The 20,278-nt window shown below is 45.8% G+C and overlaps 1 protein-coding gene and 1 long non-coding RNA gene across 3 annotated transcripts in view; both read right to left on the bottom strand.

The window, feature by feature from the left end:
- The window catches only part of PLCG1 (phospholipase C gamma 1), a 165,656-nt gene that overhangs the window by 120,932 nt on the left and 24,446 nt on the right, over positions 1 to 20,278 (bottom strand). The gene's annotated exons all lie outside the window — the stretch shown is intronic.
- On the bottom strand, positions 7,153 to 10,939 carry LOC141059106 (uncharacterized). The gene is made up of 2 exons (XR_012222384.1): positions 8,249 to 10,939; positions 7,153 to 8,048 (listed from the first exon to the last, which is right to left on the bottom strand). It is a non-coding gene; the product is annotated as an uncharacterized lncRNA (long non-coding RNA).

Below are 20,278 nucleotides of genomic sequence, written 5' to 3'. Positions count from 1 at the left end.
AATGAATCTACAGTCACCAATTTATTGCTATAACAGACAAGACGTGTTTGCTTTCTATTTATGCAAATGACAGAATCTGTTCCAATTTAACAAGGGATTTATTTCTTAAAACTGTACAATTTCTGGTATTTGTTATTGACAGAGGCTGGATTTTTTTTTTTTTAAACCATGCATGTTTTTATGGTGATTTAATATACCCATATATACTCGAGTATAAGCCGAGGGGGCACTTTCAGACTAAAAAAAAAAAAAAATAGGCTGAAAATCTCAGCTTATACTCGCCTATATACGGTATGTAATATTTATTTTACTCAATTGTATAGCGCCATTAATTCCACTGTACTTTACAGACATTATCATCACTCTCCCCCATTGGGGCTCAATCTAGATTACGTATCAGTACATTTTAGGAGTGTGGGAGGGAACCAGAGACATCAGAGTGAACCCACGCAAATACGGGGAAAACACACAAACTCCTTGCAGATGTCGTCCTTGTTGGGATTTAAACCAAGGACCCAGCAAGGCTGCAGTGCTAACCACTTAGACACCGTACAGCCCATATAGACTAAGTTAGGAATATTAGATTTTAGAAGGTAGTTTCCATTATTCAAGGTGCCTGGAAAACGATGTTGTTAATAATAATAATAATAATAATAATAATAATTTTTATTTATATAGCGCCAACATATTCCGCAGCACTTTACAATTAAGCGGGGACATGTACAGACAATAAATTCAATACAAGTTAAGACAATTCAAACAGTGACATTAGGAATGAGGTCCCTGCTCGCAAGCTTACAATCTACAAGGAAATGGGGGGACACAGTAGGTGAGAAATGCTTGTTAATTCAGGTCTGGCAATTATAATAGGGATTTTCATATAAAGCTGCATGATCCGGTCATCAGCCCGTGTGTTTAAGTGCAATAGTCAATTATCAAGTGTAGTTATCGTGGGCATGAAGGGTGTGGAGACAGATGAATAGTAGGGTGCAGATTCAGAATAATATTTGGAAGGAGGGAACAGGGCAAAGTTAGCTTGCTGAGTAGTTGATGTGGTAGGCTTGTTTGAAGAGATGGGTTTTCAAAGCGCGCTTGAATAGGTCAGGGCTAGGTATCAGTCTGATCGTCTGGGGAAGTGCATTCCAGAGAGCTGGAGCAGCACGAGAGAAGTCTTGGAGACGGAGGTGCGAGGTTCGGATTACGGGGGATGTTAGTCTTAGGTCATTTGTAGAACGGAGGGCACGTGTAGGGCGATAGACAGAGATGAGAGAGGAGATATAAGGCGGTGCAGAACAGTGGAGAGCTTTGTGGGTGAGAGAGATGAGTTTATACTGGACCCTGTAGCGAATAGGTAGCCAGTGTAATGACTGGCACAAGATGGAGGCATCGGTGAAGCGGCTGGACAGAAATATGACCCTGGCTGCCGCATTCAAGATGGATTGGAGAGGCGAAAGTTTGGTAAGAGGGAGACCGATCAGAAGAGAGTTGCAGTAGTCCAGACGAGAATGAATAAGAGCGACAGTAAGAGTCTTAGCAGTTTCAAAGGTGAGAAAAGGTCGGATTCTGGAGATGTTTTTAAGATGCAGGTGACAAGAGCGACTGAGTGATCGGATGTACGGAGTAAAGGAAAGTTCAGTGTCGAATATGACCCCAAGACAGCGGGCATGCTGCTTGGGAGTTATGGTTGAACCCTCCAGGGTTATTTCGATGTTAGGTAGAGTGAGGTTAGTAGAGGGGAGAAACACAAGAAGTTCAGTTTTAGAGAGATTTAGTTTCAGATAGAGGGAGGACATGATGCTAGAGACAGCAGACAGACAATCCTTGGTATTTTGAATTAGGGTAGGGGTGATGTCAGGGGAAGAAGTGTATAATTGGGCGTCATCAGCATAGAGATGATACTGGAACCCAAATCTGCTGATTGTTTGTCCAATAGGGGCAGTGTATAAAGAGAAGAGGAGGGGGCCTAGGACTGAGCCCTGCGGGACCCCGATAGTAAGGGGACGAGAAGAGGAAGAGGAGCCGGAAAAAGATACAGTGAAGGAGCGGTCAGAGAGGTAGGAGGAGAACCAGGAGAGGGCTGTGTCCTTGAGGCCTATAGAGCGGAGCATAGTGAGGAGGAGCTGATGATCCACAGTGTCAAATGCGGCAGATGTTTATTGTATGTTTATATACTTGGTAGGTGCAAGTTATCCACTGCACTCAACACATCATAGTAACGCTATTAGTAAAGCTATGGCTGGTTTCACATTAGCATTTTTTTAGCACAGCGCATCGGGCGCACCCTATCGCATGCGCTCCTATGTTTAACATGGTGGTCGCATGGTGTCGCGCTTGCACGCGTTCATCAGCGTTCTAGTGCGCATGCGCTTTTTCCAGGTGTGCGCCAAGACGCGCTAGACGCAACATGTTGCATTTTTTGTTCCGCCCAACGTCGTTAAAAAAACGCATGTGATCGCGTGCGTACGGAATGTGCCAAATAACACATTACAGTCTATGGGATCGCAGGCGTGCGCAAGGACATGCGCACGCCTTCGTTTTTGATCGCATGCGATTTTTGCGTAAACATGTCTAGACACTGGTTTAAACCACCCCCTACACAAAGAAACATTGCATTGTTTTGGGGGTAGTTTAGATAAAAGAAGGTGTTGGTACTGCCACTGGCAGACCACTACTCTACAGACAGCCTGGAAGAGACAATAGCGTCCTGAAATTTGAGAAGAGAAGCAGCAACTTCAAAGTGAGTATTCTAAACCTAATGTCTGCCTGTCCTTTTTTAAATTTATTATGTACTAATGTCTCTTTTTATTGCAGCATGTCTTCTGGGGAGGAACATAGACCGGCCTGTGGTGAACTGGCCCAAGCAGAGCGTGAAGCGAGTACCTTCCTGCCCTACAGTTTGGGTAAGTATTCGCTGTCGCATCTACACATGTACCAAATTAATTTTTGCTCTTTTTCAGACCTCATCGGCCATGGTTTATGAGGAGGAACAGCAGGAGCAGCCAGTCCAAGTGCCGGCGGGGAGACGGCCTGTAAGTATAGACTGACTGTGATTGTACTTTTTTTTCTCCTTGCCTGTTTTTCATCTTCAATCTTGCTTCTTTTCTGTATATTTTTCTATCTTTTTCATTTCCAAATCTTTCTAAGATTATAATGTTTTTCTTTTTTTTCCAGGCTCCACAACGGGACGAAGACATGGCCCTGGACAACGACACCCTCATCAATTTAGTCCAGGAGCGAGTCCCAATGTGGGACAGCCGTGATCTGCAGCACACGGACCATGTGGTGACCCGGCGGCTCTGGAATGAGGTGGCAGCAGCGCTGATGGATGACTGAGACAACGCCTCTCCCCAGGTCCCAAAGGATTTTCGTAAGTATTTCAATGCTGTGTGATGCGGCAGTGACCTTGGTCCGGATCACACAATTGTGTGTGATGCTAGCGATTTTCTAGCTTCACACACATTTGTGTTATCCTGGCCAACAGTGCATTGTCTAATTTTTTTTGCTGTGTGATGTGGCAGGGACCTTGGCTGGGATCACACAAGTGTGTGTGATGCTAGTAACTCCTGTGAGTTTCTAGCATCACACACATTTATGTTATCCCGGCCTACAGTGCATTGTCTAATTTTTGTTTTTTACTTTTTCCCCACAGTGAACAAAGTCAGAACCCGTTGGCGCTCAATGAAGGACCGCTTCAACAGGGATGTTCGTCAGGAGGCCCAGGGTCGCAGTGGTGCTGCTGCAAGTACCAGAACTAAATACCACTACCATCGGGCATTGGCGTTCCCAAGACCGGTCCTTGCCACCAGAGCGTAAGTATTTTGTTGTATTGTATTGTTTTTTTTACTCTGTGCTTTTCTAGTCCACAGGAGTTGGCGCTTTAGCTATTGTAAATGCATGATAGTAATGTTTTTCTTTTCTTTTCACAGCACCTGGAGCAGCACCCTGGAACCTGTCACTGTAGTGGTCCTTCATTGAACGACCTCGGACCCGTCCCAGCCATCCGACAGCCAGGAAGCAGCTTGCGTGTCGGCAACACAGACAGCTGGAGACCAGGAAGCTGGTATGTCAGGTCTTCCCCTGTCCCAGGTCTCTGCCACTGGTTTTGTGGGCACTTCCCGCCAGCGGCAGAGGGCCTTGGACAGGAATGTCATGCTCGAGTTCCCTCACTTGACCTCGGTCTTTCAGAATGGCCTCAATGCGCTGTCAGAGTGGAAAGCGGTTTTACCCTTATGGAACACCGCTTCCAGGCTGTTGACAGTCGTCTTGACCGTCTGGAAGTCGACCTCAACAGACCAGTGCACCATTTTTTTCACCAAATTGAACGGGGCATGGCGGAACACCTTAGTCCAGATCTCCAGCTGAATGTGATGCAGGCCTGCAACACTGCTTTCTTGCAGGCTATGCAGCAAAGTCAGTACGTGCAGCAGTCAGTGGTGTCATTTCCAACTGTGCCACCACTGACTCGCTTCACCTCACTTCTGCTGCATACCACTGCATGGCCACCTGCATTCCAAGCCAAGCCCGACACCTGTACACCACCCCAAGGCCGAGTGCTGCTGGACACTCCACCGCCACCACCATGGCAAGCGCTGCTCCTGTCTGGACCACCACCACGCCTGTTTGCACCACCCTTGCCGCCACCAATCCTCCTGCTCGGAGCAACACCGCCGCCACCGCCCCTCCTGCATGGAGCACCGCCACCGCCCCTCCTGCATGGAGCACCGCCACCGCCCCTCCTGCATGGAGCACCGCCACCGCCCCTCCTGCATGGAGCACCGCCACCGCCCCTCCTGCATGGAGCACCGCCACCGCCCCTCCTGCATGGAGCACCGCCACCGCCCCTCCTGCATGGAGCACCGCCACCGCCCCTCCTGCATGGAGCACCGCCACCGCCCCTCCTGCATGGAGCACCGCCACCGCCCCTCCTGCATGGAGCACCGCCACCGCCCCTCCTGCATGGAGCACCGCAACCGCCCCTCCTGCATGGAGCACCGCCACCGCCCCTCCTGCATGGAGCACCGCCACCGCCCCTCCTGCATGAAGCACCGCCACCGCCCCTCCTGCATGGAGCACCGCCACCGCCCCTCCTGCATGGAGCACCGCCACCGCCCCTCATGCATGGAGCACCGCCACCGCTCCTCATGCATGGAGCACCGCCACCCCTGCATGGAGCACCGCCACCCCTGCAGGGAGCACCACCACCGCTCCTCCTGCATGGAGCACCACCACCGCCACTCCTGCATGGAGCACCACTACCGCCACCACTCCTGCATGGCGCACCGCCACCGCTCCTCCTGCATGGAGCACCGCCACCGCTCCTCCTGCATGGAGCACCGCCACCGCTCCTCCTGCATGGAGCACCGCCACCGCTCCTCTACATGGAGCACCGCCACCGCTCCTCTGCATGGAGCACCGCCACCGCTCCTCCTGCATGGAGCACCGCCACCGCTCCTCCTGCATGGAGCACCGCCACCGCTCCTCCTGCATGGAGCACCGCCACCGCTCCTCCTGCATGGAGCACCGCCACCGCTCCTCCTGCATGGAGCACCGCCACCGCTCCTCCTGCATGGAGCACCGCCACCAGCACCCCTGCATGGAGCACCACCACTGCTCCTCCTGTATGGAGCACCACCACCGCCACTCCTCCATGGAGCACCACTACCGCCACCACTCCTCCTGCATGGAGCACCACCATCACTTCTCCTGCATGGAGCACCACCACCGCCACTCCTGCATGGCGCACCGCCACCACTCCTTCTGCATGGACCAGCACTGCCACCGCCACCACCGAGCAGCAGAGGGGTGACCCCCCATTCAATTTTTGTGGAAACCCAGCCAAGGTCCCCAGCTCCAGGCGGTCAACCAATTCAAGGCAGGCAGTCACACAGTGCAAGGAGGTCCAGGCAGGAGACTCAAAAAACAAAAAAAAACAACTTTGTCTGTCCCTCCACCCCCTCTCCTCACACTGTGTCTCACCCTGCCTCCAGTTCTATCCCTGAGCTCCCATCCCCCGCTACTTTTGTCGCCCCTTCCCCTAGAACCCCTGCCTCCCCTTTAAGCCGTTCCTCGTCTCTCCACACCCCCAACTTGCCACCATCTTCCCCCAAACGTTCCCAATAAAAACGGTTTTGTTTTGTTTTTTTAAATAAATGTCAAATTCTGGTTTCCCCTAATACTGTTTGATTAATGTGTCTTTCGCCTCCTACACACACCGCGCCGTACACTTTGTGTTTTTGCCACCACATAGCTCCATTACTGACACATGTTTCTTGTGTAAGTCCTGGAGATGTGTAGTCAAAAACACAAATATATGACTTGACTTTTCACCACCAGTCTCTTCAGTCTGCTAATATTGCACAGACTGAATAGAGGATGGTGTTGAGTGCAAGGCATATCTATTCTCACCTTTCCAGGTATCATAAAGAGTGAATTGAGGATGGTGCGTTTTTACCATAATCATTTCACTCTTTGTGACACAAGGCCAGGGGATTCTAGATATACCTTGTAATTAACCACATCATCTATTCAGAGTCTGGTGAATAAACTGGAGAGATAATGGAGAAAATACACGTCATATCTACATTACCCTGGCCTCGTATCATAGCTATTTATCACACCTGGCCAGGTGACTATACCTATGAGTTGTCATCTGCACCGTCGCTTCAGTCTGCATTATCTATTGCACACAGACTGGAGAGATGCAGGAGGTTAACTCATATGTGTATTCACCTGCCCAGGTGTGATAACTTCACCTTTACGCCAGGCCTAGGGATTGTAGAAGTTGTATAAACTTTATCATCTCTCCAATCTGAGTTCATACTCAAGCCACAGTGGAGATCCTACAACTAATATTTATACTCACATGGTCAGGTGTCATAAAAAGTGAAGGATACTATTGCATCCCAAAATCACTATTTGTAACATCAGGCCATGTGATACAAATATTAGTTGTATTATCTCCACTGTCGCTGCAAACTGAACACAAACTGGAGAGATGATAAAGGTCATACAACTTCTGTGTATGTAGAGTCACCTGGTCAGGAGTACTAGAAAATTCATAATGCACAAAACATAGCATCCTGAATTCACTGGGACACCTGGGCAGGTGACTATTGTATTGGGAGTGTATAAAAACAGACCTCACTCGGTACAGGCATCAAAACAGGTTTTTTATTAACATACACACAAGAAAACAATTTTACACCATTTGATCTTGACATTCCACACGTCCTACATTAGAGATAAAGTAGGCCGCAAATTGGTCCCTCATTTGGCCAACTTCAACTGAGGACCTGAGAGGGTGCTGAGTGAATTCAAGCAATGGGTTTGCAGCTGGTTCATCTAGTTCAAAGTTAGGGTGCTCTTTAGCCATCACAAAATTGTGAAGAACCACACAGGCTTTCACCACCTCATCCGCTGTTTCTAATTTAAGATTAATGGCTGTGCCGAGAATGCGCCATCTGGAGACAAAAATCCCAAAAGCACACTCTACAGTTCTTCGGGCCCTGGTCAGTCTGTAATTAAATATTTTTTTTCAGCAGGTTTTGGCACATTTGGAATGCCTCATCTCCAACCATTACAAATGGCTTGGGTGGATCTTCGGTGTGGGGAAGAGGCCGTGGCATGGGAAAATTAAAATGGTTGCCATACAACCTACGGCCCATGTCAGAGTTCTGAAAAGCCTGGTAGTCATTCCCCCCGCCAAATGCCCCAATGTCCACTGCAACAAACAGTCTGCATCCGCAATGGCCATGAGTACTGTAGAAAAGTACTTTTTGTAGTTATAGTACTCCAATCCACTTCTTTTGGGTTTGATTATCCGGATGTGTATCCCATCCACAGCTCCCAAACAGTTGGCGAAATTGCAGACTGTCCAGAATTTTTCGGCAATATCAATCCACTTTTCCATGGTGGGCAGGGGCATAAATTCTGGACAGAGAACATCCCACAAAGCTCGTCAGGTGTCCACAACTATTCCCGACAAGGTGGATATTCCAAGCCGGTACTGGAAGTGGAGTGTAGATAGGGTCTCTCCAGTAGCCAGGAATCTGCCAAACAGAACAAAAATTAATATTTATGTCTAGGGTTTTTTAAAACACTGAAATGAAAAAATATTAGTACATGGCATAACAATAGTTCTGCAGTCTTTTGTTTACTACATGGCAGAACAATAATTCTGCATGATTTGGAAAAGTACATGGCAGAACAAAAACAATTATGCAGGCATTGGTTTTGAAATATTACGTACCATAATGTGACCAGGAGCCGTTCCTCATGAGTAATCGCAGGACGGAGCTTTGTGTCCTGTCTCCGGATAGCTCCTTGAACACGAGCAAGTAAATCCATGAAGCTTTCTTGGGACATCTGGGTATAGTCACTAAATTTCGCCGGGTTTCCCTGAAGCTCGCTGTAGAGGGTGTGGTACTCTCCACGGCTGTCCCGGACTTCAATAACTGGATGTCTCCAAAAACGCTGCTGCAGTCTTTGCTGTCTCTCGCTCTCCCTTTGTTGCTGGCAAGCAAATACAAAAGCCTGAGCCATCCTGATGTCCAGATCCAATTTGAAGTGAAAACTCTTCCAGCGCAGATCCATGTTGACAAAGAAAAAAGCAACAAAATCTGAAGAATTCGGCTGTAAACAGGGTCTATATAAAGAATTTCCATGACACATGCCCACTGGTGTCCCAATGGTGAGTCTGTTTCAAGAATTTTTCAAGGATTTTCCTCCTTTGAAATGTGACACCTAGAGAGCGCATGCACATAAAAAACGCAACGCATGCAAAAACTCATGAAAACGCTGCGTTTTTTGTCGTCATGCGCACGCTGATGCGTCTAAAAATCAAAAATAAATAAAATAAAATAGTTATGGCTCTGGGAAGGAGGGGAGCGAAAAATCTAAAAAAAAAAAAAAAAAGAAGCTCTGGTCATGAAGGGGTTAACAACTGACTTGCAGTGCACATTTTAAAAGGAGTTGTCCACTACTATGATAATCCTTTCTCAATCTGTGTGTTTTCCTTCATTAACTTATATTTGCCTATGGTGCCAGCGCCGTTAGTTCTCCTGGCAATTGCACGACATTGTTACATCACGCAATCCCTGCTGCTAATCAGCACTGGCTTCACTCTCCCCACCTTCGGACAAATCACATACAATGGGAGGAAATGAGAGAGCAGCAGAGCTCACTTCCTCTGAGAGGGAGAGTGAAGCCAGCGCTGATTGGCAGCAGGGAATGCGGTGCATAATATCATGTGATCGCCGGGAGAGCAGACACCACTGGTATGGCACCAGCAGCCGAGTATAAAGGCCCCGTCACACACAGGGATCTCGCTAGCGAGATCGCTGATTTTGTGACGCCACAGCGATCTCGCCAGCGAGATCGTTGTGTGTGACGGGGATCAGGAGGGGCTGTCTATGTGACAGCTCACAGCGATCAGCCTAACGATGTCCTAGCGATCCCATCCATGTCGGTTGGTGGGATCGCTGGGACATAGTTATGTGTAACGGGACCTTAAGTGTCATTATTCTAATAGGGGCAAACATACAGATTAAGAAGGAGTTACTCTAAATCCGCAACATGTCATTTTTCTCTTGCGGGCATGCTTAGTTTTATGTAAGGATTTTCCCCATAGAATTGCATTAAAAAATGCATGTGTTTTTAGTGTGTTTCTGCTGCATAACGCACTAAAAACACATTTAATACACACGACTATCAAAGTTTTGTCAAAATCAAATACAAGAAGTGTCAAAAACAAACCAAATTTAAGACATACCAATACGACAAAAAACATGACAAAAATGCATAAAAAGAAAAAACGTAATCAAACCCAACAAAAAATAAAATAAAAGTATTTTAAACTAGAGTGAGAAAAATATTCCTGACATCCAGTTCATGTACTGCACAAACCAAGACTACGAGGGAGAGAAGAGTTTGATAAACATTGGTTATGGGAAGCAGAGACTATCAAAGGGTCTCAACAATACCAAATGTTCATTCCATGAAGTGAAATGGAAACAAAAACAAGGATTTTTTCATTCAGCAAGGACCGTGAGGTCCATGAAGTGAATGAAGGTGCACAAGATTGGCAATGGATGACATAACTGGTTATGTGGCCTGTGAATATGATCGAAACAGCTGGCTAATGTACTCTCCAAAGATTACGATAATGAAGAAATTTGAAGATTAGAAGTGACCTTTTTTGCAACTTCCAGTCCATCCCCATGCTTTGTGTATCCAAGAAAAGCAGACATTATAAAAGTAAACAAAAATCACATAAGTCAGGTGGAGCCAAAACACCATATAGCCGTACAGACTCCACAAGCCAACGGCCAATGTTAGTAAGAGACTACTGCGGACAAGATTACATCTCACCTAGTAGAAGGGACAAATTGATGATTTTTAAACAGTTTAAAGACTAGTTCCTATGGTTTTATTTTATAGCTTGATGATTTAACCATCATTCGTTTTAAAAATACAAAATTAAGTGAGAATCAAAATACTTGTTACAGTACATGTATATTTAAAAGTGTTTTAAAATTATTGATTCTTTTAATTTAGTATTAAACATATGATTAGGATGATACTGTAATTAGAAAAATCACACTTCAAAATATGATGCCCAACTTGAATCCCTGTACAAATTAACCAACAACACAAGTACCATATGCATGTCTTGAAAAATTTATAACCATTTATCCAAAATCGACCATCAAAAACAAAACATTAACAAACACAAATTAAAGACTGTATAATTCTAAACAAAATGGTTCCTCTCCCATCTCTTTATCTTACTTGTAGCCAGAGATATGGTAAAAAAAATGGAAGGTCATATAAGCCAAAAATTAAAGCTTTCAAAACTTTAGAAATCTATAAAACATTTCACTATTGAAGATAGAAATTCCAAACTTATAATTTTTAATTCACTAAAGCAGCACATCAAAAAATGCCCTAAAAATAAATATCCTAAAGATGTCAGGTACAAAAAAAAAAAAAAAAAAAAAAAAAAAAAAATCAGATATGAATCACTAGAAATCGAATGATCGGCTTACAACGATGAACTTTTGGTGCGTTTTTGTTATTTTTTGTGGGGTGAGGTGTAGATAGAGGGAGAACAAGCAGGTGGTAAGGTGTATACAAGTGATTGGTCCCGCCATAATGCACAGAGCGCCTGTACTTGGTTTGGCCAGTCCTTCTGTGCTGCGAGTGAAACGTGCAACGCAGAGGCTATGGAAGATAATGAGACTCAATTGCAAAAATTATTATTAGCACATAATAGGGGAGTGCTGGAGTTAGATATCCGTGATTCATTAAGATGTGCACGCTGCTTAACGCCTTCACCACCTTGGGATTTTTTAGTTTTCACGTTTTCGTTTACTGGTCCCCTTCTTCCCAGAGCCATAACCTTTTTTTATTTTTCAGTCAATATGGCCCTGTGAGGGCTTGTTTTTTGCAGGATGAGTTGTACTTTTGAACGACACCATTGGTTTTACCATATTGTGTGGCGCCCCTGAGGCTCAGTCGCCACAGAGGTAATGCACCTTCTAAGGTGTAGTGCCCCACCACCTAGGTAAGTTGGGAACTCCTTTCCACACTTCAACACCTGCACCCCACACACAGGATAGTTCAGCAGGACCACATTGCGGCTCCATGCTTAGAGGGTAGCAGAGCACCTTTCGTGGGTCCTTGCTTCGTAACACGAGATGTGCTGGGAGGTGGGTAGAGTTGAGATATATAAAAGGTTGGGAAGGTTTAGAATTACAGGTCAGTCTGACAGGAGGTCAGCCTGGGAGTGAGTCTGGACAGTCAGTCAGGAGAGACTGAGGACGGGTCCGAGAGGAAGGAGATCCCTAGAAGAGGGAGAGAGGAAGGAGTGCTGCAGCTGCCTCCGTGACCTGAGCCAGCTGGCACAGGAAAGGAACAGAAGGAGAAAAACGTAGAACTGCAACCTAAGCTTCCATAAGAGAGAGAAGGAACAGTGCAGAACGAAGGAGTAGGAGAATAGAGAGGAGTTGTGGGTTGGAAGAGGAACCCTGCCTATAGGTTCTCAGCGCAAGGCCGGGGCCCAGTCCCCGAGGTTGTATGGACACTTATGGTTCTGCAGCAGACACTGGTGGAGTAGATGGCTGTAAATGCGCTACTCCCATCTAAGACTTGGGGCACAACAGCAACTGAATAGAGTGCCAGGACTCCAGAGAAGGGAGTCCCCGAGAGAGGCTACAGCTGTCTGTCATACAAGTAGAGTTGTTAGGAACATCTGACAGGAGGAACTTCAGAGTACCATGGTACTGGAGCTCTTCACACCAAAAGGCGCAATAGAGGAGTCGTTCAGGAAAGGTTCATGTTGGCGGAGTGTTGGAGAGGAGAATCCTGACTTGCCCGGGAGGTTGATTGAGTCTCTACCCCGGGAGGACACGGCACGGAGGCAGGCACCAGTGTGTACCACGGACTGTGAGTAAAGCTTTGGAACTGCAAGCCCTGGTGTCTTCCATTCATTTGTGCACCAACACCGTCAGCACTGCTACATCTGGGTACCAACATTCCTCACACCGCCTGCGCCTATTCACTGCCCTGGGGTTACAGCTTCACCTGTGGGGAGCTACACCATCTATGCTGCAACACACCATCAGCCCCAGAGGATCTGCACGCAGCGTTGGCTTAACATCTTGCTTGCCAAACACCACAGGTGGCGTCACGAACTATCACATAAACTATATCACAAAACCACCATTGATTTGGGCGCCCAGGGCCACGGACCGGGTCACAGCTGCCGTGACACATCCCACTGACACCGGCCTGGTACCGAGTACCCCACAGCCATGGGAGGGGCGACCCAATTGTGTATTAGAAAATGGGAAAAAAATTCAAAAGTCCAATGAAATTGCAAAAAAAAATTGCTTTTTGTTTTTTTACCATGATGAAACAGACCTGCCATTATGATTCTCCAGGTCATTACGAGGTCTCAGATACCAAACACGTATAGGCTCTTTTTCACTTAAGTGGTGAAAAAAAATTCTAAAGTTTGTAAAAATTCATTTTCAGAGACCCGTAGGGTCTCCATTTTTCGGGATCTGGGGCTGGTTAAGGCTAATCTCTTATGCGCCGTGCTGACGTTTTTACTGATAGCATTTTGATGTACATACGATCTTGTGATTGTCTGTTATTGCAATCTTGTGGCGAACAAAAAAAGCGTAAGTCTGTCATTTTAATTTTTTTCCTTGTTACGTAGTTTACCGATCAGATTAATTATTTTTGTCTTTTTTTTATTTCGATAGATGGGTAAAAAATGAGGCGTGTTCAAATTTTAAAATTTTTTTTTTTTTTTTTTTTTATACTTTTTACTTTAATAGCCTCCTTAGTAGACTTAAAGCTGCGATACTCCTATCACCTGTGCTACACATAGCAGAATTGATTATCTGCTATTAATGCCGGCCACTGCCCATAGAGTGGCAATGACATTCATAGGAGTCTCCTGCAGACCCTGGGCTGTCATGCCAACTCAATTGGCAACCTGTGATCATGCGACAGGAGCAGAATTAGTGACGTGCTTCCGGCGTGGCCATATTAAATGCCCAAAGACTGACAGCGGCATTTAACATGTTAACAGCAGCGGATGGATCGCAATTCCACCCGCGGCTGTTAGGAGCACATGTGAGCTGATGAAGTTAGCTGTTATCTGCCGGAAAACATGCAAGCTCAGCTTGGAGTTCGCATAAAATGCAGGGTCATGACCTATGATGTATATATTATATAGAAGCAGTGTCGGACTCCAGTAACATTGACTGTGGGTGGGGGGCCCACATGCATACAAATATTACACTACCCTTGCTCACAAATGTACCTAGATTTCTGTATAATAATAATAAACTAGATAGCTTAATTTTTTTCTCATTAATAAATTGGCAACAATTTCTACATTTCTGTTTTTTTCAGTCAAGATGGGTGCAGAGCGTACATTAATGAGAAAAAAAATGATTTTTTTTGAATATACCAAATGGCTGGAGTGAAACAAAGAGTGAAAAATTTAAAGGGGTCTGAATACTTTCCGTACAAACTGTATTGTACTTCCTGACAGTGGTAAAATTTGTTCGATAAACACAAGTCATATTTGCAGAGGGAAAAAAAAAAAAAAATATTGGAAAATTTAGCAAATTTTCAAACTTATTAATTTCTATACCCTTAATTAAACCAGAGAGTTATGTCACACAAAATAATTAATAAATAACATTTACCACAATGCCTGGAATTGAAAATGGACGCCATGTTGTGTTTGGAGAACCCCTGTTGTGCCTAAACAGTGGAAATCACCACAAGAGTGACTCCATTGTGGAAACTAGACCCCCCAAGGAACTTGTATAGATGTGTGGTAAGTACCTTGAGCCCCAGGTGCTTTACAGAAGTTTATAAACATTGAGCTTTGAAAATATTAAAAAAAACAAAAAACACTGTCCACAAAAATGCTCTTTTAGCACCAATATTTTTTATTTTCCGAAGGATAACAGGAGAAACTGATCCATACAATGTGTTGTGCAATTTCTCCAGAGTACGCAGATACCTGATTTGTGGAGGAAAACTACAGTTTGAGCACACGGCAGAGCTCGTAAGAGAAGGAATGACATTTTGGAATGCAGACTTTCATGGAATGGTCTGCTGGTGTCATGTCGCAGCTGAAATTCCCCCATACGTGACCCCCATTTTGTAAATTAAACCCCTCAAGGAATTTATAGAGACATACGGTGAACACCTTGAACACAGAGATGCTGCAGAGTTTTATAACATTAATCTGAAAATGAAAAAAAAAAATATATATTTTTTTTAATCAAAAAAATGTTTTAGCTCCAAATGTTTTTTTTTCACAAGGAAATCAGGAGAAATTGTACCCCCAAAATTTGTTGTGCAATTTCCGCGGAGTACACAGATATGCTATATGTAGGGGAAAACTACAGGGTGGGCCATTTATATGGATACACCTAAATAAAATGGGAATGGTTGGTGATATCAACTTCCTGTTTGTGGCACATTCATACATGGGAGGGGGGAAACTTCACTTTTCAAGATGGGTGGTGACCATGGCGGCCATTTTGAAGTCAGCCATTTTGGATCCAACTTTATTTTTTCCAATGGGAAGAGGGTCATGTGACAAACTTATTGAGATTTTCACAAGAAAAACAATGATGTGCTTGATTTTAACGTAGCTTTATTCTTTCATGAGTTATTTACAAGTTTATGACCACTTATAAAATGTGTTCAAAGTGCTGCCCATTGTGTTGGATTGTCAATGCAACCCTCTTCTAACACTCTTGACACACTGATAGGCCAGCATTTCTTCTGTGGTGTTGCTAAGGGGGTCAGACTTCTTGTAGGAATGCTCGGACCTGACACCCATAATGTGGTGGTGCACCATCTTGCTGGAAAAACTCAGGGAACGTGCCATCTTCAGTACATAAAGAGGGCAACATATCATCGTGTAGCAATTTCAGATATCCAGCAGCAAGGAGGCTTCCACTGATGAAGGATGGCCCCACTATCTTTGTTCCCCATATGCCACACCTTACAATCAATTATGGGTGTCAGGTCCGAGCATTCCTACATGAACCGTTTCCTGGAAAGTAGATTGGTGGCCATTCAACTGGCCCACGACGACCAAGGTCTACCGATCTGACCCCCTTAGGCTGTGTGCCCATGTAGCGTTTTTTTTAAGAGTTTCTGCAGCGCTTTTAGACAAGCATTTCTGCTGCAGAAACGCTTAAGAAAAGCATCCAATTGATTTTTAATGAAAAATGTACATGTTGTGCCAATGGTGCGTTTTTAACCGCTGCGGAAATGCTTAACGCTTAGGAAAACGCATGCAAAAACGCTCGACAAACGCGCGTAAAAAAACGCATGCGTTTTCCCGGGAGCAGGGTGTGCGATTCTGCTCAGGTTTATTCTGCTTCAGAATCGCTACGTGGGCACATAGCCTTAGACTTATCTTTGGGGTCATCTGAAGGTAATTGTTTATGCTGTGAAGATACAAGATGTGCAGCCATAGGTCCCAACCCTCCCGATTCCCACGGGACAGTCCCGATTTCGGGGTCGTATCCCGCCGTCCCGGCCGGGAAGCTATCTATCCCGCAATCGCAGTGGCCGGTGTATGCCCGCAAAATACAGCACTGTGCTCAGTGGCGTAGCATGGGGGGGGCGGTCCACCGCAGGCGGCACGTGTGTGGGGGCGGCGCGGAAGCATGACAGTTCCTCAGCTGCTTTTAGGAAAGGCCCCAGCAGCCGTGTTGTTAAGGTAACACTATATGACTACATTACCCGTCATGCCTCGGGCGCACGTCCCTGGTATGACCCCACTGCAGCGCTGTAGATTGGCAGTCACACGACTGTGGGATCTACCGAGGCTCCGGCTGTCACATGCCCAAACAGCGAGTGGAGTGGCCGCACAGCACGGAGCATGTGGCCAACAGGGTGTCGTGGTCCGACCGGGAGCAGCTGGAGGAGGCCGGGGAGAGCACGCCGCTGCTGAATGGAGCCGGCAACCGGCAGGTGAGGGCGGGAGGAGGGATACTGGGAATTGGGGGGCTGTGCAGATAGGTGGCCACGGCGAGGCTGTGCAGGGGAGGACATAGGGGGATTCTGTAGGGAGAGGACATGGGGAGGCTGTGCAGGGAGAGGACATGGGGGGACTATGTAGGGGAGGACATGGGGGGCACATGGGGAGGCTGTGTAGGGGAGGATATGGGGGGCACATGGGGAGGCTGTGTAGGGGAGGATATGGGGGGCTGTGCAGGGGAGGACATGAGGGCTCTGTAGGGGGTGTACTGTGGGTCTGTGCAGGGGAGGACATGGAGGGGCTGTGCAAGAGGAGAACATGAGGGCTCTGTAGGGGGTGTACTGTGGGTCTGTGCAGGGGAGGACATGGAGGGGCTGTGCAAGGGGAGAACGTGAGGGCTCTGTAGGGGGTGTACTGTGGGTCTGTGCAGGGGGAGGACACGTGGGTCTCCTTACACTGTTTTATGGTGCGGCTCTCAGCAGGGCAGTGGTGGAGGTTCAGTAGGGTCATCAAGCTTATATATATATATATATATTATATATATACACACACACACACACACACACACACACATATATGAGAGAGAGAGAGAGCTGCAAGAAGATGAAAGCCTAGAAATTTAGAAATAATAACAGCAGAGTTAGTCGCAGACTAAAAATTAGATCTTTGAGTGTAGTGTGGGCTCTTCGGATGCTCAGCTTAAAGCATGTCACCTCAGGAGGTAATCGTTCGGGACTCCGCAGGAGGACAGAGAATCGACGGCGGGGCATCAGCGCTCCATATAGCGCTCCATTTTTTTTCTGTTTATAATTATTGTTTATGAAACAGTGTGATTAGCAGTGCTAAACGGTGCGGTTGGGGCGTGACTACTAAAAAGGGTGTGGCTAGGGGCGTGGCCTAAAATTTGCCGCGTAGCGCACCGCAGCCTTTGTCCCTCTTTGCCTTCTTCAAAAGTTGGGAGGTATGGTGCAGCATCTGAAACAGATACTGGAAGCGATACAATTTTTATTTACATTCGTCTTTTTGATGGAGTTTTATTCCACTTTTTGTTTGGTGGTATGATGAAAGGGCATTTTTTGCTTTTTTTTTTTTTTTTTTTTTTTTTTTTTATAGTGTTCACCAAAGGGTCTAACTAGTGTGACAGCTTTATGGGGGTGGGTGGTTAAGATGTAGCAATACCAAACGTGTACTTTTTCGTTTTTGTTTTTTTTTTTTTTTTTACATAAAAATACAAGTTTATGGCGCTGTAATAAATAATAATCCAAGGCCACATGCAAACATTGATTATTTGGGGAGATTTTACCTCAGTATCTGTAAGGCAAAACTGGGAGTAGGCCAAAAATATACAGAAGTGGTGACGTGTTTCTATTATACTTTTCCTCTGATTGTCTCCTGGCTTTGCCTTACAAATACTGAAGTAAAAAACTCAAAATATTCAGTGTGTGCAAGTAGCCTTAGAAGACATTTTACTTATGCTACTGTGGCACCTTTCTAGCCACATCGACTACTGGGGTCCAGCGATTTATGTAATCCTGGCTTGCTGCAGTCAACTCCAGCACAAGTGGCTCACAAAGGCCTGTCACTGCAGAAAGATGAAGTGCTCTCTACTTTCCACTTATATTAATAGATTTCAATGAATTACATTTACGTTCTTAAAAAGAAGAAAATCAATCTTTAATTACTTAAATCGCCTTTACCATACTGTATATATGTTTTTACAGCTTATGTAAGAAGAGACACGGGCATCTGTGGAGGGGACACAAGGCAGCTCCCAATATCCTCGAAACATCATGTGGGCCCCAGGGGGCAGCTACATTATCTCCTCATATCCTGCTTAGAACTTGTCCGAAGAGCCCGGTAGATCAGCCTGATGTATTTCCAGTCAGACAGACCCAGGGGAGCGTAAGAGCAGAGCTGCGGTGCAGTAGCCCCCCCCCGGCGAGTGTGTATGGTGGTCTATAGCACACAAGCTTGCAGAAATCTGAATTAGATTACAAAAATTAGATTTTTAAGAGACGTGCTGTAAAGAGTTCACACGCCAAGAAGCTGTTTCATGAAGACCGGAGCAGAGCACTCCAGTTTTAACAAATGGCCTCATTGGAGCACTATGTGCCTTATCCATTACAAGGAGCAAGCCACTTAATGAATTAGGCACAGCTTTCATGTCTCCCCTCTTTCCTCATAGACTGTAAGCTTGTGAGCAGGGCCCTCATTCCTGTTGGTATCTGTTGATCTATGTGTTTATTGCTATGCTTAATGTCTATCGTCTGTACAAGTCCCCTCAAAAATGTAAAGTGCAGCGGAATATGTTGGCGCTATAGAAATAAAATTATTAAATTACTATTACTTCTTGTAACTGGTGTGAGCAGCGTCCAGAAATGTCGCCCAGTCAGGGAGTTAACATTTTACGGATTATAATATGCACTTTTTCCCCCCAAAATTTGGGGGGGGGTAATGGGGGTGCGTCTTATAATGCGCATATACCTTACTGGTACTGCTGCTGCAGGCTGGGATGAGGGGGTGCCCGGCGGTGCTGCTGGGGTCTACGGCGACATTTCGTGAAAGGTCAAAACCCCCGCAGTTTTATGGTTTCCTGTGCGGTGGACTACGGGAAAATGGCCGCCACGTGGTGGCGCATGTGCAGATGGAGATCTCAGGAGATGAGATTTCAGCCTTTCATAAAATGTTGGCAGAAGCCCCCCTCCCGCAGCACCGGAGACCCCCGCAGCATCGGACACCCCCCTCATCCCAGCCTGCAGCATCATCCCACTCCAGCCTCCTCCAGCAGCAACCCCGCTTCACCGCAACCACCACCACCGGTAAGCAATAATATGCCTAAATTATAAGAAGCACCACCATTTTATTAAAAAATTTTTCCTATTTTTCTCCTCAAAATTTGGGGTGTGTCTTATAATCCGGAGCATCTTATAATCCGGAGCATCTTATAATCCGAAAAATATGGTATTTATGGCTAGTTAGTATGACTGACATGTCATGCCCCATCCTGCCCATATTAGAATACCTGTCCGGGACTGTCATGTAAGTGTTAAAAAGTTCCAATATTTTTTGTTTAAATTTTGAGTTGCACAAAACTCAAGGTGTTTTATGCCTTAATTCTGTAAACACCTTAATGGATCGTCCCTAAACAAAATGAATATATCTCCATCCTTACACATTTTACAGAACATGACCGTGACTTTTCCCTGCACTCACTGTTTTGTCAGTCATGCCGCTGTAGGTGTGACTCCAGCAAACTGCAGGGATGAGAGACGGTGCTCCAAGTATACAATATTTAACACTTTTACACATACTCCAGTTACAACAAGGGCATGATTAAAAATGCTATTTGATGGCTGATAAAGTGCTTCTTACACATTATAGCAGTAAAACCACTTGACAGCTTCCAGTTAACATCAACACAATAAACTGTGTGCAAGGAGCTTCAAAGTATGCATTTGCAAGGCCGAGCAGCTGCATGCAAGCCTTACATCACCAAGCACAATGTCAAAACATCAGATGGAGAGGTGTAAAGTCACCACCACCGGACTCTGGAAACAGAAAGGTGTTCTGTGGAGATACCAATCACACTTCTCTATGTGCCAGGCTGATAGACTAGTCTGGGTTTAGTGAATGCCAGGAGAACATCACCTACCTGCCTGCATTGTGCCAGCTGTAACGTTTGGTAGCAGCGGGATAATATTATGAAGCTGGTTTTCTAGACACCTTAGCGCCAGCGAAGAGAAAGCT

This window comes from Dendrobates tinctorius, unplaced genomic scaffold (assembly GCF_039654945.1).
Source record: "Dendrobates tinctorius isolate UK_male_01 unplaced genomic scaffold, ASM3965494v1 ptg000223l, whole genome shotgun sequence".
NCBI classification, from domain to species: Eukaryota; Metazoa; Chordata; class Amphibia; order Anura; family Dendrobatidae; genus Dendrobates; species Dendrobates tinctorius.
The sequence above is the reverse complement of the archived record's forward strand: the minus strand, read 5'-3'. Positions and strand labels throughout refer to the sequence as shown.